General features: G+C 37.3%; 1 long non-coding RNA gene across 1 annotated transcript in view; it reads right to left on the bottom strand.

Moving 5' to 3' along the window:
* Nucleotides 1-408: 408 nt before the first annotated feature.
* Nucleotides 409-17738, bottom strand: part of LOC310648025 — an 87519-nt gene continuing 70189 nt past the window's right edge. The window contains exon 2 of the long non-coding RNA XR_014494002.1: nt 409-672. This is a non-coding gene — a long non-coding RNA (uncharacterized lncRNA). The remainder of the gene's footprint in view (nt 673-17738) is intronic.

Here is a 17738-nt window from a genome sequence, read left to right as displayed (position 1 = left end):
GGATGGCCTGTGTTCTCAAGGGGTTGGACTAGATGACCTCCAAGGTCCCTTCCAACTTATTATTATTATTATTATTATTATTATTATTATTATTATTATTATTATTATTATTATTATTATTCTCTTTATTTTATTTTATTTTATTTTGGGGCTTTTGTTTGTTTTTGCTGTGAAGGAAAAGGAAAGCTTGCATTTCTTTTTAATTTATCTTTCTGTATTTTCTTTTTTCTCTTCTTTTCTTTCTTCCTTCCTTCCTTCCCTCTCTTCCCTCCCTCTCTTTTCTTTCTTTATCTTCCTTCCTTCCTTTCTCTCTCCCACTTTCTTTCCCTCCCTCTCTCAATTTCTTGCTTTCTACTTGTTGTGGAAATTGGAAGCTACTTGCATTTCTTTTTAATTTTTCTTTCTGCATTTTTCTCCTTCATTTATTTTTCTTTCTTTCTTTCTTTCTTTCTTTCTTTCTTTCTTTCTTTCTTTCTTTCTTTCTTTCTTTTTTTCTTTCTTTCTCTTTCTTTTCTCTTTCTTTCTTTCTATCTTCCTTCCTTTCTTTCCTGCCTTTCTCTCTCCCACTTTCTTTCCCTCCCTCTCTCAATTTCTTGCTTTCTACCTGTTGTGGAAACTGGAAGCTACTTGCATTTCTTTTTAATTTTTCTTCCTGCTTTTTTTCCTTCCTTCCTTCCTTCCTTCCTTCCTTCCTTCCTTCCTTCCTTCCTTCCTTCCTTCCTTCCTTCCTTCCTTCCTCTCTCTCTCTCTCTTTCTTTTCTATTCTCCTTTTTTTCTTTCTCCCTCCCTTTTCCCCTTCCCCCTTTCTCCTTTTTTCCCTTCCTTTTTTCTTTCTTTCTCACCTTTACCATCAAAAGCACTTCACTCCAGGGGGGGGGAAACCCCAAAGGTTTTTAATTGCTTTGGTCCAAAGGACATTTTATTATGCAATGTATCAAAAGGACAGGTTAAAAAAAATCAGCCATGTAATTTTTCAGACGCAAGCGAAGCCTCCAAGAGCGAAGCGGTCAGATCCCTCTATTTCGGGCTGGGGCGAGGGGTCGCGGCGAGCAAAGAAAGCGGAGCCAGGCAGCCGACCAGGCGGGAGTCTCGCATCCTCAGCTGCGCGGGGAGTAAGGAGTAAGCGGCGCGTGCTGGGGAAGAAGAGCTTTTTTGAACGTTGCAGGCAACCAACCACGCGACAGCTCAGGTGAGCCGGGCTGGCCGCTCATCCATCCTCTTCCGATAAGCGAGCTGGTCGCCTCTCCCCAGCTTCTCTCTCTTCAGCAAGAGACCCTCCGAAGCCAGAGAATGGGGCGGAGCTACGCTGCCATGGAGCCCTGGTGCCTAGAGAGGTCGAGCCCACTTCTTTTCCCAAGCTTTTGCTTCCAGCGAAGTAGGGCCGTCAGCTTAGCCAAGGCTCCGGTGCCCAGCGCTCCCCGCCAGAGAGTCTTGTAGCGCCGCTCCGCCCACGGCTGTTCCTCCTCCTCCTCCTCCTCCTCCTCTCACCGCTGTCTCCTAGGTCAGTGTTTTTTCAATTTTTCCCACGGCACACCAGGCAACATCTCGCGGCACACTAGTGTGCCGCGGAACAGTGGTTGAAAAACACTGGTATATAGTATGTGTAAATGTGCGTTATGTATGTGTACACTTTGAGAGCAAGCAACTAAATTTCATTTTAATGTGTGCCATTGTGTTCACAGTAAAAATGGCAAAGGTTATCTGCCTGTCTGTCTGTCTACCTACCTACCTACCTACCTACCTACCTACATACATACCTACCTACCTACATACATACATACATACATACATACATACCTATCTCTCTTCCCCCCTTTCTCTCTCTAGTTACATAGTTGCAGCTACTTTCTTGACTTTTTAACACACACACAAACACTTTCTGGCTTCATGAAAACTGTTCTATGGTCCATTGTCAAGACTTAAATGGTCCACTCCTGAAGGTCCCAATTTGCCTTACCTTTGAAATCAGAAATACTTGGCAAAATGTCAGGCAGCAGTTTACTTGGTGGACCTCTACAATCCAAAAACCCTTACAATATACAAAACTCTTATATACATTAGGATGAGGCAGAGAAACTTTAAGAATAGCAAGTTGCCTCAAAATGTTGTTTTACAGCAATAGCGTACAATATTTATAATAGAGCTGCATACTGATAATTCTCACCTTATGACCACTTTGAGACTGTTCAGAGTTACAACAGACCCCAAAGAGGTACATACAGACCAGATTAGAAATTCCAACAGTGTCTGTCTGTCTGTCTGTCTGTCTGTCTGTCTCACTCTCACACACAAACACACACACATATACACCATGGTTACATGATTGCATTTTGTACCTTCAGCACAACCAGCTTGCATTTATGGCTGTTTGCCACATCCTGCACTCACATGAACCAGAAACTAAGGTTTACTTCTGATTTCCAGCAAAAACACCCATTGGTGAAAATGAGTTTGCTTAATGACTGCATTAATTGCTTAATGATTGCAGCTTTCCATTAACAACCATGGTATTTGTCTAAAGACAGCCAAAAAAATGTTGTAACATTGGGTATGTTCATATGATAACCTGCCTAATGGCCAGCACAACTTAGGTCAGGGTTTTCAAACATGGCCCTTTTATGACGTGTGGACTTCAACTCCCAGAATTCCTCAGCCAGGCACGCTGGCTGAGGAATTCTGGGAGTTGAAGTCTACACGTCATAAAAGGGCCAAGTTTGAAGACCCCTGACTTAGGTCCATAAATCTGGCCTCAATTATGGTTGGAAGTCAAGGAGTACTAGAAGTACCAGCCCTTCTACTACTATGCTGGAATCCCTCTGAAAATTTCTTGTGTCAAATTATAATTAGTAAGACAGCAAAAAAGATAACTTTCTAAGACAACTTGTAGTAATATTACTGCATTCAACTAATTCAACATTAGTTATATTTACTTTCACTCCCATTTTTTTGTATGTTGTCCAGTTACTTTTTAAAAATTGAGCCCCAGTTTTGGAAGGATCTTTTGACCATGGCAGTTTGGCTAAAATAGGGAAACAAAACAGCAGCAACAACAAAAAAACTGTTTTGCTTTACAGTTTAAAACCATCAAAATGTGTCATTTTTAGATGTTACATTTCAGAAATCTAGTTTGATGAATTCCAGACTTTTTCTCACACAAAATGCTGACGATTGGCCTGCCAGCCTGAACTGACTTAGTTTACAAAGAAATCATACGATTTCTGAAGATTTGTTAAATACTTTCCTCCCCCCCCGCAACCTTAAATGGATATAATAATGTGCAGAAATAAGATATTGTTTCTGTTTCTCTGCCTGTTTGCTTATATTTTTGCAAATTTCATTCAAACATCTCTTGATGGAGTTTTTGAGTGACTTCAGGAAAACTGAAAATAGCAAAAGTCAAAGGAAAGGATTTGCAAGGAAAGACATTCTCCTCAATCACCTTGTAATTGCATAAATAGAAAACTACTAGCATGTGGATTTCACTTATGGAAATGTTCTCTTTTATCAAACAGGATTGGAGAGGTTTGTTTTCCTGCACAATAATGGCTTGCAATAAACTTCATATCCAATACTATGGAGATATCATGTACAAATACCCCTTTCTTTTTAATAAGTAAACAATAACCAAGCTTCCACCATACAGCTATTTACAAACACAATGCAAGGCACCCAGCATTAATATTATGTCTTTGAATGATGTGTATGCTCAGAGCTCACATTTATCTTTAGGAGAGATATAATAAGTCCTAACACAATGTTTTTCCTTGCTCTGCTGTTTTGCATCCCCCTGTCAACTGTATAACATGGACTGTAAACCAGTATTGATGCATTAATACTTCACTTGTTCATTATCTCTTGGATACCCAGCTTTTATTTCTTCCATCACTTCAGAGACAGATACATCCTGCATTGCAACAATTTATTCAGCATTTTGGGATGTAAGATTTGTTATTGAAGAGTTTGTCTGTCATGCCTCATAGCTGCCAGTTCATGGTTCACCCAGGACAATTCAAGAAAAAAAATCTTTAATGTAGTTCTGCTGATGTGCAAATTTATATTCCTATCACACATTCAGGATTTTCTGGGAAAACTCACTTCACCAGAAAAGCTCACTAAAGACCATGGAGAGATGAGGATTTTGAGGATTTTCAGGGCATTAGTTCTGTCTAAATCAAAGCTACATTGCGTTTCCCCAGCATCATCAAACCAATCAGGAAGAATATTTTGCCAATCAAATACCATTGACAAATTGACAAATACCATATAAATAGAAATGGCCAAACAAATTGACTATATTCATGTGTTCAAAGGAAGGAGAGCTATTTTCTTCTCTTTTTTTGAGAAAAGTGAGAAACAGTGTTGATTAGTTCATAGACTACTGAAAACATTCAGTAATTGGTAAAGTTTGAAAGAGGGACATAGAATATTTGCTGAGCACTGACTTTTTCAGTCCCAGATAATTGGTCAGCCCAGCTAAGCAATGGTTGGCTAATATGTTATCAGCTCCAAAGCTGTAAGCAAAAGGGTTCTGGGTGAGGTTCCATGGCAAACTAGAGGAGCATGGAAAGCATTGTGGTTGAGATAGGTGGTCAGATAGTGAATTTTGGTCATCAGAGTCTCTCCGCACTAAGAGAGATAATGAGACCATCCACTTGTACGGCTTCTCATGAGGAGAGGAATAAGACAACTTCCCACAGCCAACTTGCCATGGGACAACTCACTGCGGAACAATTTAACAATTCTAATTTAAAATAAATAAAAAATATTTTAATTTTTGTTGCTCACATTTCATTCTGTCCCTCCTTTTGCATCCTTTATTTAATCATTCTATTCCACCATTTCTTTCTTATTAGTATAACTTCTGTCCAGCAACAAGTTGTTCTATGGCAAGTTGGCCGCGGTGAGTTGTCCTGCAGCAAGTTGGCCATAGTAAGTTGGCCGTGGCAAGTTGGCTGTGGTAAATTGTCCGAGAGCCCATGAGGAGACCAGAAGAATTGAGGTGCTCAGCTTATCAGTTGAGAGGCTGGGTGTCAAGAGATTCCAATTAGGCACACAACCACAGTGCAATCTGTAATGGACATAAGATTCACAAAAGTCTCACTTCTTAAAATCAAATGTAAACAATTTGCAGTTAAAGAGAGATCCTCTGTTTGGCAGGATAAGAGAAAACCTCTTGATGAATCAACATTCTTTCAGGATTAAAGAAGGGGGGAAAAAGTTTTAAAGAATTTGAAGAATTTTCTTTTTTTACAGCAAAAAGCTTAACAAGTACTGATGCAAGAAAATTTAAACAGATAAAGCAGACAGTACTTTTTAAAGATTAATTTTGGTGAAAGTGCTTTAAAAACATTGGAACTAAATAGAAAAATGGGCTGTATTTTTGTGGGAATATTGTTTAATATTAAAGAATGTAGAAAATTGGTGAATTTTACAAAGAATAAAGTAATATGAGGAAGACTACAGCTGATTGTAAATATAGTCTGCCAAATGACACTAAGGTATTAAGGTTACAAAACTAAAACAGAAAAAAAAGTAACTCTGCCTTTTACTTTTCACCTCGTAACTGAGACACTTTGTCCTAAAGATACTAACATATAAATGCTGGAATTTTTATTCTATACTCTAAACAATCCCATATGTAACACTGAGATAGATCATTGTGATTAACACTATCACTATACAAAGAATTACAAATGGAATTAGAAATGATCAACCATTTGTTCCAAAGTGTTAACTGATACACTCTTTTGATGCTCACATGGTCCAAAATGAGAGTGGAATGCAAGGCAAGCATGATTTGATTGATTGCACCTGGAGGCTTTCTCACCCATAGCAGAACTAAAATCTTTCTCCGCTTATGTTTCTACATGGAATAATGAATTAGAATTCAAAAAAGAAAGAAACACTGACATGAGGATTATGGCTAATTTTTCCTAATTGCATTTCCATTAAACAGCACAAAAACACATACACCACACACAGTCAGAGTAATTTGGACTGGCTTTTTTCTTTCTATTTAAAATTCTATTAAATTCTACTATTCTGGACATACTATATCTGAGATGCAGAATTCTAGGCAACCATTCAATTGTCCAAAATGATGCAAAAAAACCCATCATCAATTTTGTGTTGAAGTAATTCAAGCAAGAAGCACCAATACTAATTTTCTACAAGATTACAATAACAATATAAGGAAAGTCTGAAAGTGCACCTCCTTCCCCCTTTGCTTTTACAACCCATGAAACCTTCTGTGATGTTTGCCATGCCCCCTTTTCTTTTGTGAGCTAAGTTGCCTCTTATCTGAACATTGCCTAATCTGTTGCTGCTTCTCTCCATTCTGCCGCTCAAGGACTGACCATTATATCTTGCTTCAATCTTATGGTTGTCCAGAGTTTTACAACTCAGGCATATGTTTAAATTGCACAGAATTTCTCAGACATTTCTCAGCCTGTGGCATTAGCAAAACACTATATTCATTTGTTGCTAACCTAATTGCATTTCCATTAAACAGAAACTATTTACCTCAGTAAATATTTGAAAGAAGACATTCTTATGACATTTCCATTATATCACCTCCAACCCACCACAGGGATAACATAGGTATTACAGTTTGGAATACTTTCTTCTTCCTCCAATACATGTTTTTCATTGCAAACAATTTATGATTCCTCCTCAGAGATACTGATGGTGACATACTGAAGGACTGGAAGCTGCCCAGTTACTGTTGTCTACTTTAAATGACATAAACATATCTACTTTCCTGTGCTCTTTTGCCCACCCTGGCCATTGTTTCTGGAACTTCAGGAGAAGCTGAATCCCTGCCTTCTGCAGAGGAAGCTAGTTACAATGTCCAGACCAAAGCCCCAATAAACTGATGGTTTTACAAAAGAAGATTTATGCTCAGTGGTGGGATTCTGCCGGTTCATACCACATCAGCACAACTGGTAGCTAATTTTTTGTTGCCCAGGCCCAGAATGGACTTCTGGAAGTGGCACCCACAGAGAGAACAAGTTGTTCACATATTTGAATCCTATCACTGTTTATACCCTCTATGGAGTGTAACAGAAAGAAGAGGTTCATGATATGGCTACCTCCTTCCAGCAAAAACGAAACATCTAACTGGTTATTTTAGTAAAAAAATGAAAAAGTCACTTTCTAATAGAAGGCATTTAGTCTAGACATTAACCTTTTCAGCATGCAGATAATTCACATTGCTTTCTTTCCATTTCAATAAGATGGAGAGTGCAACGACAATCTTGCATGCAGTTTTATGGTAATGGTGGGTACTGATTATTGTTCATCACTGTGTCAGTACACGTATTCTCATTAATCCTTTCCTATAGGGCTATCAGATCTGGGCAGCAAATAGATAGATATAAATGATATAAAGATTCATACAGCCTTTAAGTCAGTTTTTGACTCCCAGTAACTACCTGGACTTTGCAGTTTTCTCAGCAAGATTTTGCAAGTGGTTCGCTGAAACCCTTTATCTTAGGCTGAGAGAGTCAGACACATGCCTTTGTGCCCAAGGAAGGACTATAAGTCATGGTCTAACACCTTGTGCTTTAACCAGTATACCAAACTGACTGTCCCATTTAAAAATCTAGAGAAAATAATCAAGAGAAAATCTACCAACACTTAAAATTACATCTCTTTAATGTCTTGTATTGGTCATACGTGATTTTGCATAATAATTTATATGAAGGTGAGGTACTGTCCCTGCCACTGTTTTGCCTAGATTTGAACCTCCTCATTCAGATAATCACAAAGACTGGATATAGATATAACTTCAAGAGTGGAATTACCATCAGCCACTTCCTCTACATAAATGATATCAAGTTGTATGCTAAGAGTGAAAGAATCATCAACTCGCCAATCTACTTGACATGGATCTACTGTGCAAACATTGGGATGTCATTCGTACTGGAGAAGTGTGGCCAGGTGATAGTCAAGAGAGGGAAAGTAGTTAAGACTGATGGGGTGGAACTACCAGCAGACCATGTAGTAGACATACAAAGCAGTTATTTGGTAACTTAGTCAGATGAGATAACACAGTCAGATGAGAACCAGGAGGAGGTATGGAAGACAGCAACATCCAAATACCTCAAGGGATGAGATAGGTCCTGAAGATCCAGCTCAATGGAAAGAACAATATCCGTGCCATCAACACATATGCCCTGCCAGCAATCAGATACCCTACTGGTGTAGTGCACTGGCCAAAGAAGGACATGGAAGCTGTTAATATCCTTATTTGTGTAAATAGAACTTAAATGTTATTTAGGCAAAGATTCACTGCAATTGAGACCTGATCAAACAAGTCAAATGCATTGAGATTTGTAAGAGTGTGTATTACATATGTTGTACTCCTGCAAATCTTGGGGGAAATTGTTCATATCTCCTAGTAGCTTCTTAATCTGCAAGTTTTTGCCCAATCCTGTTAGCACTCATCACCTGAGTTCACTCTTACAATATTTTATTTCATCTGGCTGTTCCCAATATTATTTTTCAGTAGCAGTACTCTTTTAAGGGAGTAGGAATTAGGTAGAACTGTATCAAAATGTTCAGATAACTCTTGCTTTATATATAGTATTGCCAGTGAGATTTTGATACCTTTGGAGATAATTTCTGAAATGGATTTCTTTGTAGGATCATGAACAGTATGCTGATGGAATTTGTGAATAAAGCAATTTATAGAAAAACTTCCTACTGGGAAAAGAACATTAAAAGCTAAAGGCAAGTCCAGAAAGAAGTAAATCTAAGCCACTTGTAACACACTTTTTATTCAGTGATGCCTTGGTGATTGGTAGAAATTATTGAATAAGGGAAGAAGCTGAAAGATTGTCAAGTGGAATGCTACATCAGGAGAAATGATTTAAAATCTCTGGCTTTCACAGGACACAGTGATATTTTTAAAGAGGTAAATGCTTCTCCATAGTAGAGGATGATTCTCTGCATATTGAAGGACACAGCTGTCTACTCCTTCCATACTTCTTTTTTAGAGAAGTTGGTTGACAAGATGGTTGGCTTATAGCTCCAGGAGAAACAAATTATCTGGACATTTTTCAATTAGGCTTCAGGGCTGGTTATAGAATTGAAACTGTATTCATTAGACTCAGGATGCCGGGTTTCTCAGCAGCTTTTTGTATCATTGATGATAATATCCTTCTGGGCAGTTTAAGGGTTTAGGAGTAGGAAGCACCATGTTAATAGTCCTTTTTTCAGGACCATTTCTGGGTGTTATTAGTGGGGGAGAGGTCAAGCCTGAGGTCCCTTTCTTCATTCCTATTTAACATGTACATGAAGCTGCTGGATGAGGACATCTTTTGCCATGCGGTACAAAGTTATCAATACTTAATGATGCCCTGCTACATATATCTAACCTAGGCTGACCAAGCAATGCTGTCAAAGTCCTTTCCTAGTGCCTGGGCTCTGGATAGGAAGAATAGGTTTAGCTCAACTCTGGTGAAACAGGCTTTTACATCTTTCTGCATGGGGGTGCACTTCCCCAATCAGAGTTGATGAATAATGTGGAGGTCCACCTGAACTTTCAGCCCCTGCTCAAAGACCAGGGAGCTGCCATGGCCAATGGGGCTTTTACACAAGTTTACCTTGTGCACTAATTGCACCCATTCCTAGGTTGGAAGGCCTTGCTGTCAATCCTATGAAATATACCAGACTAAGAAACAGACCTAGAGTCATGTAAATATAAAACTACTTCTATTAGGACAGCTATAGTTACCAAAACTTGCAGGTCTGAATGTACTTCCTTTCCTCCCTGTTCATGTGAATTTTGGATGGAATTCTGTGGGTCATTTTAATAAACCACTTTCTTGGTATATGGCTTGTTTATCTGATGGCTGCCTTGGCAATGGAGCTTCCCTATGTCCTTCAAAGATATCATCTATACCAGGGGTGTCAAACTGCCATTCCCAGCAATGCAAAAGCAGTCGCGATATATCGTGACACATCACATGACGTGGCGAGTTTGACACCCATGATGTATACGCATCACACTTGATGATGGTGACTCTTGCCTTGGTCACCTTACCTTTGGATTACTATAACATGCTCTACCCAAGACTGCCCTTAAGAACACTCAGAAAAAACAAGCTGGTACATAATACAGTGACATGGGCACTTTATGCCATTCATCATTACACCCATATAACACGACTTCCATACAAGCTGCGCTGGCTCCCATTAGGTTTCTGAATACCTATAAATCCCTCCATAGCATGGACTAGGTTACTAATAGGACTTCCTTCCTTCTATTGTTTCTGCTTGTTCAAGCAGATATGGTATAGAGGACATGTTTCAGGTCCCTTCTATCAAACAGTGCAATCTTGTTGGACCTGGAGTGTGCCCTTTCACAGTAGAGACTGCCAGTATTGTGGAATAGTGTTTCTCCAAAGATTTGGATGATCCCAGACCTGTTTGCCTTTAATTAAGCATTAAGGTAATGGCTGTTTCACCAGGCGTTTGGGCCAGGTGGATAGAGAAACACTGCTATTATAAATATGCTCTTTTGTGAGTGGGGTGTATGTTGTGGGTTTCTCCATGTTTTAATCTTTGCAAGCCACACAGAATTACTTGTGTGAGAAGGAAGGAAGGAAGGAAGGAAGGAAGGAAGGAAGGAAGGAAGGAAGGAAGGAAGGAAGGAAGGAAGATGCTCTCTGAACTCTCAATGTTTTCCCATATGATTTGATTTCATCTTCTGAGTATTGGAGTGCAAAGGCCTCTATTGGTTGACCTGATCCTTCATAAATATAATCCCAGCTCACATTTTTATACTTTTAAAGACACTTTTATTCAGATCTGCTTCATGTTTTGGAATCAAATTTTCATATCAAATTTCCATCTGTTCAGTGCCGACTCTCTACCTTGAGGCTCATTCTTCTATTAATTGGATTTATAATTTTTTTAAGAAAAGATCAGTTGATCTTCATTATATTATCCGGAAGCATCAATTAGCAACTCACCCTGAAAAAGTTATGCACTTGAAGTGTGCAAAGAAATAGAAATCAGTACTTTGCAAAACAAGCTTCCTGAGCAAAAAGGTCCTTCTTAAAGGGTTAAAGCAGCTGTGTCTTCTGGAAGGCTACACAACTATTTCAGGAGAAGCTGGAACTAGCTGTCCCTAGTTATGTGAGAATATATCTACAAATTAACACATTCCCTAGGATTGCTAGTGAAATAGTTCTGTATACATATACATTTTTGAATTTTTGAAGCAGCTATCTTAAGACTTTTGAAGGATGTGGCTGTTTTACTTTTCAAATGCCCTACACAGACTTATAATTAGACCTTGCTAAACCAAATGTGCTAATTGGGCAAACATGCATTAAAAGAAAGAAAGAAAGAAAGAAAGAAAGAAAGAAAGAAAGAAAGAAAGAAAGAAAGAAAGAAAGAAAGAAGTTGCTAAAAAATATAACCTGAAATAAATGTATAATTAAATTATTAATTTATTCAATAAAATGTAGTTAAACCATCAAAAAGAACAGGTTTCTGAAATAAATAATATGTTCTTTTGTAATAAAGAACATATGCTCCCTCTATATATAACAGAACAATAATAGTTCTACACGCTATGTATAGAAATACAGGGGAATTTTGTGGAGGTTACTATTGCATCTGCTTTGCGGGGGGGGGGGGGGTTACTGTTTTTGTTTGTTTCATTTTGACATTTTTAGCACAGCTTTTGCCCTGCCTTCTCAACTTTCTGAAAAGAGGTATATGCTTTATCTAACAACTCCTTTATATGACCATGCCTGATCTTTTATACATCTTTAACAGCAATAGAAAACCTGCAATCTGTAGTGACTGCTTTTCAACAGGCTCCTGATTTGGCAGCCAGATGACAGACCCTGTTCATCTACACCTCTTTTGCTGGTTACAGAAGCAATCAACCAAAGATAACAGGCTGAAAATTTATCCGTTGTTGTACTACAAGCAGACTGTGACCAAGTTACTGGCCCAGCCCTTTGACTCTAGATGAGATGTTTGCTTATAACAGAGAGGAGTGTAATTGTCTGAAATCTATGAATTTCTAATCTAAGCATTTCTATTGCTCCCATGCAGATTTCAGCACTGCAATAGATAGTGTGCACAATTCTGAAGGAAAACCATTTTTAAGTATCTATTGTGCATGTATGTTTTCTTTAAAATTCCTTTTTATACCATTACAGTCCAAATGTTTTTATATGGTATGAGCAGCATATGTTTTAACATTTCCAATGACTACTTACGGAACATTCATACCATTTCCTGTGGGGAAACTTTTGAGTTCAATCAGTGCCTGAAAGTGCTTATCCTGGCATTTTAAATGAAAAGTCAGCCCAAGCAAATATCACATAAAGAAATCATGTCAAATATCATCAGCGCTCATTTCTTTCCCTCATGCTTATTTTGAAAATCTGTTTATCAGCTTTTTTTTTCAACAGAGTTACATAAAGAGACAATGTGACATTGTTGTTTCTTGTCTTTGTCGTTGTGCTATATAAAATGGAAGAGAGAGAGATTAGATAGTGCAAAGAAATACACAAGCTAGGGGTGGGGGGCAAACTAGTTTAGATTGGCAGCGTTCCATTCATTTTACATGAGCTATTTTGATTTACACCAGATGACAATGTGGCCTCACACTCCATTCAGTCAGACAGGAGTGTAATAAGACATCATTTGTCCTGTTGCAAGTATTCATGAGGCACAAATGGCTCTTTACTAGACTTCAAGGTCAAAATACATATATGTGCCAGAATCGTGTGGCTATTATATTTATAATATCTAGAAGGTCTTTCCATCACAGTTGGTGCAAATAAAATTGAACTACAAACTAATTATGCCATCATTGTGATTGAGACCTCTTCAGACAAATACGTCAAGAATTGTAAAAGTGTGTGCCAAATGGCTAATTCCAGATCAGTCGATGGAGCTTTTATAGATACATAGACTGGGGTGATTCATGCTATGTTCTGTATATTTCTGTTCTTTTCTTTTTTAAAAAAAATGGGTAAGAAACTTAAAAAGTGGATTTTATGGATTATTCTGGATGCAAATTGGTATCATGATGCAATAATTTTATGAAATTTAAATATGCATGGTCTGGCTCTCTACATCAAAAGGACTGACATAGCCACCTGATTTTGTGTGAATGTATGTGAGTGACTGAGTGAGTGTAGTTGTGCATGTATTTGAATGCATTCTTATATTACTCTAATCCCTATATTATTCCAATTTTACCACAACATCAGTACCCTTTAGAAATGCAAAAGAAAAGGAACCAAACCATTCTTATCAGTGGTAGGATTCAGCCAGTTCGCACCACTTTGGCAGAACCAGTAGCTAATTTTTTGTTGCCCAGGCCCAGAATGGACTTCCGGAAGCGGCATCCACACAGAGAACCAGTTGTTCACATATTAGAATACCACCACTGATTCTTATGTAGGGTTCAATAGGTAGCAGTGATCTTTGGTGAAAAAGAACTCCTGGATTGTGCATGCAGCAACATGATTCATTGCTTACTAACATATTGACTATTCCACTGATTACCTCCAAGAATATGTGATGACATTCAACACTGAATCATTTGATGTTCAAAATATGTATTTTTGAAATAAACTAGTTTTCAAAATCAATATAAATAAGACTATGGTCTTTATTTATTTATTTTTTATTTTTATTTTAATTCCATTTATATCCCGACCTTCTCCGAAGACTCAGGGCGGCTTACAAGCTTAACAGTAGCCTTCATTCTATGTATATGCCTGTTTATTAGGGCTTTCACACACACCCCAAGCGGCATTATTAAAAAGTCAGCTTAATTGCCCCCAACAATCTGGGTCCTCATTTTACCTACCTCGGAAGGATGGAAGGCTGAGTCTACCTTGAGCCTGGTGGGATGCGAACCTGCACTAATTGCAGGCAGCTGGTGTTACTTAAGGAGGCATTAGCCCACTGCTCCACCAAGGCTCCTTTATATATATGAGAGCATATTTCATGTTGCTAGCAAAGTTATTTTTTGTATTTAAGTTAGTCCCTTTCAGCCATTCAAACAAATGAACAAACAAGCAAACAAACAAAACCCTTACCATAGAAAATGGAGAGTTATGTTTTGCCCTCACTTTTTCTTCTTTCTGTAAATCCCCTGGGGCAGACAAAGCCAAAAGCCACAAATATATTAAGGACTAATAGTGATCATATTTCTGAGATAAATAGTATCTTACAGCTGTTTCAGATGATGAATCTAAAACTCTGTTGGGTTCCAAACAAATACAGGTGTCACATATGCCTACTCAAAAAAGTGCAGATTAAAAGAGCAAGGCTGTCTGGATGCATTGCCTATAAAGATATTTGGTGGCTTCCAGAAGATCTCAAGTTGTAAATTGTCAATTCTAGCCTCAACGGAGGCTTCAAAAGTACCTCTAAACTCCCATTTTCCTATTTTAGCAAAGGAGTTATGATCTTCTTCTTCAGCCTCTCCTTATGTTTCAATAATTAGTTTTAATTATTTTAAACAATTTTAATAATTTATATTTGTGTTTTTGATTGTTATATACTGTACCTCAAGTGGTTTATGATAAGAAAGTTGGAGTATAAATAAAATCAATAGTCTTTCGTGTGTTGATGGCCATTTTTCCTGTACCCACATTTGGCAGATTCTGAGATGACACTTCTCAGACTTTTAGTATAACAATAACTGAAGTCTGGTATTGGTCATACATGAGTTTGACCACTTGCCAAGTTCCCATTATCTGAACAAAAAAATTAACTTTCCACAGTAATGGGTATGATCTCTAGGGCCAATGGAATGATACCTGGCGAAGAACATAAAATTCCCATTTATAGAGAGCATAGTAAATATGTGATTATAAGAAGCCAATGGTGAAATAGAAGGTGTCAAATATACAAGGAAGCTTCTATTTCTTCTTTTTGGTAGAATTGCTTTTGGGAAATTTACATATATTTAAAACAGTGGAAACATTTGAACAGCTAGAGATAGGGCTTCTTTTTTCCGAATAGTAATATTTAAATATTTAAATATTAAATTGCTATTTCACTTTATTTTCTCAGAGCCACATTATGATAGTTATTTTGAAGTTCTGCTATTTTGGAACTTCTCCAAGCAGCAATAAATCTATTAATCAAGCAGATAGTACGGCTACCAGCATAAAGCATTTAGGCTGGATTTATAAGGAGGGGAAGAAAGCTAAAGCTACCTTAAAATACTTAAAATGACAAAGTTGAACAAATGAGGAGTGGAATGGTTTGACATGGGGAGATACAATGGGAAAGAAAATTGGCCCTGGGCATAAGCAGAAAAATGGAACCATAAATCACACAAGACACTTGTGAGTGTTTATCCACGCATCCAGATGTTATTCACTAAATGTGTAACAAGTTTAGAATTATTTTACACATGGCTGAGATGCCCCTAAATTATGTAGGCAAGAAATATTTAGCTGTCTTCCAGAATCCTTTTTGCTCCACATCATTTTCAGTGAAACAATTAAATCACAATTCCAAATCAAGCTGCCATTTAAAAAAAACCCTGACTGAAAAACGTAGTTTGAAGAAATATAGTATTATTGGCGTCTTGATATAAATTTAATTTTCTAACAATATTCCTCTAACAAAAGGCTTGGAGATTACAGAAGGCTTTCTTAGTCTCAGAAAGAAATACAGTGCAACAGTTGTCCTTGCATTTAGCTGGCATGGATGCAGTTGATTTCTGCCTAATTGGTTTCTTCTATGATGTAAATCCACAATAACCTAAATTTAGTTTTCTATACTATTTTCTGGTATGGGAAAATGTTTTCTTATATTAGAAAAAGAGTCAATAGCAATCACTAAAATCCAAAATTACCCTACATTCTTCTAATCTTTCCACTTGCTTATTATACTTTAAATCTTTTTTCCAATGATTTCAGATAGGAATTGAACAGTAAAGGGAAACAATTAAATCATTTTGGATTCCACAACACATGTATCCTTTGTTCAAGTAGAAATTTGGTACTCTAACTTTCTGGAAATAATCCTTACAGATAAGCATGGAACCATATATATATATTTTTTTCAATTCTCAGACCATGCAATCTAGACTAGACCAGTGAAAAATCCAGGTCAATCAGTATAGCAGCACAATCATTGATTCTCCCTTCATTAACTATCTGGTAATTTAGACTGTTTGATTCTTGATCCAAGTCAGTGTGATAACTGAGACAATTGTAAATCTGATGAAATGATGATTACTAGTTAAATCAGTAACTAGGAGTGCATTTTTATAAGCATTTTGAGTGTCACAATCTTTACACCGAAACTCACTTTACTAAAGGAGAATGTGATCCTCTAGTTCAAAGGTGCAAATGGTGGAAACCAGGCATCCACCAGTGTTCTTCTCATATTTTCCTGAGCCCCTGAGTTGGTGATTAATAACATGACTAATCTTTTATTTTGGGGCTTTGAAGCACAAAATGGGCAAGAAGTTATGAGTACTTTGATACTCTTGAAATTCCTTTCCCAAAGAGTTATTTAACCTCGTTATGCCCATTTTTGTCATATGACATTAAACCTTGAACCAACAGAGATCACATACTCTTAATTCCACATTAGATGTCATTCTCTGATGTAACTATAGTTCAGTAAAGCTAATTATTAATTAGCTAATTCTTTATTGCCTTCTGGTAATGCCCTGGAGGATTCAGCTTTCTCTCCTTTTCTAAACATATATTTATATCTTCATTTAATGAATTTCTATTTCTCTTCTAACTAAAATTGTATGCTTTACATATAAAAATACAGGACCTGTTGACTTCAAAGGAGAACAAGAACAGATTCATTCCTTATTTCAACACTTTCTTATTTTCTTCTCAGTAATTTGTGCTAATGAATCCAGAAGAACAAAAGATACTGGTATGAGGTTTTAATGCCATGACTGGAATCCTTTTCTCATTTAGTGAATCCTGATATAGAGTGCAAGTCTTTAAACATGGCTACATGAAAATATTGGGGGAGAGGGCAAATAACTGAATTTCTTACCTGTTATTGAAGTCCCTGAAGTTTTCAATTGAGATAACTACTTAGCTAGCTAGCTAGCTATATGATGATAGATAAATTATACATGATGATGATGAGAGAGAGAGAGAGAGAGAGAGAGAGAGAGAGAGAGAGAGAGAGAGAGAGAGAGAGAGAGAGAGAGAGAGAGAGAGAGAGAGATCCAATTCGGATCTCCTGCTTTCTCTGCTTATAAACAATTATGCACAGGGTTGATTTCCAACTTCAGTTTATCAGTTGCAAAGTTACTGGATCTTTTTATTTGCAGAAAGTAAAGCCCATCATTTTTATTCTTTTATTGATACCATTGGATTCTTTCTGCTGATGTTAATCAGGAAAAGGCAAACATTGTTTTTTCTAAAACAATATTTTTAGGGAGTGATTGTTATCTACTAATATATTTTTTTCCTGCAAGCAGACTGGTAAGGAGAATGTTTCCTAGTAACTTTTTAATTCAGACAAATTGGGCCTACTGCCTGGCCTGCATTTAACTGGCAAGCAAAGTAATTACATGTTGTGTAATGATATGTGCTCCTTTTTGAAAGTGGCCGCAGGCTACTGCTTAAAAAATAGGAAAAAAAGAGTACATTCTACTCTTGTACTGGCTAACGCTTTGATTTTTGTTTGTACTTTCTGCATCAGCAATTCTCTTTTATTTTCTCAGCCTTTAGGAAAAAAAAAACCCACAAACA

Source organism: Vipera ursinii (assembly GCF_947247035.1).
Source record: "Vipera ursinii genome assembly, chromosome: 1".
NCBI classification, from domain to species: domain Eukaryota; kingdom Metazoa; phylum Chordata; class Lepidosauria; order Squamata; family Viperidae; genus Vipera; species Vipera ursinii.
This window is presented reverse-complemented; position numbering and strand designations above follow the sequence as displayed.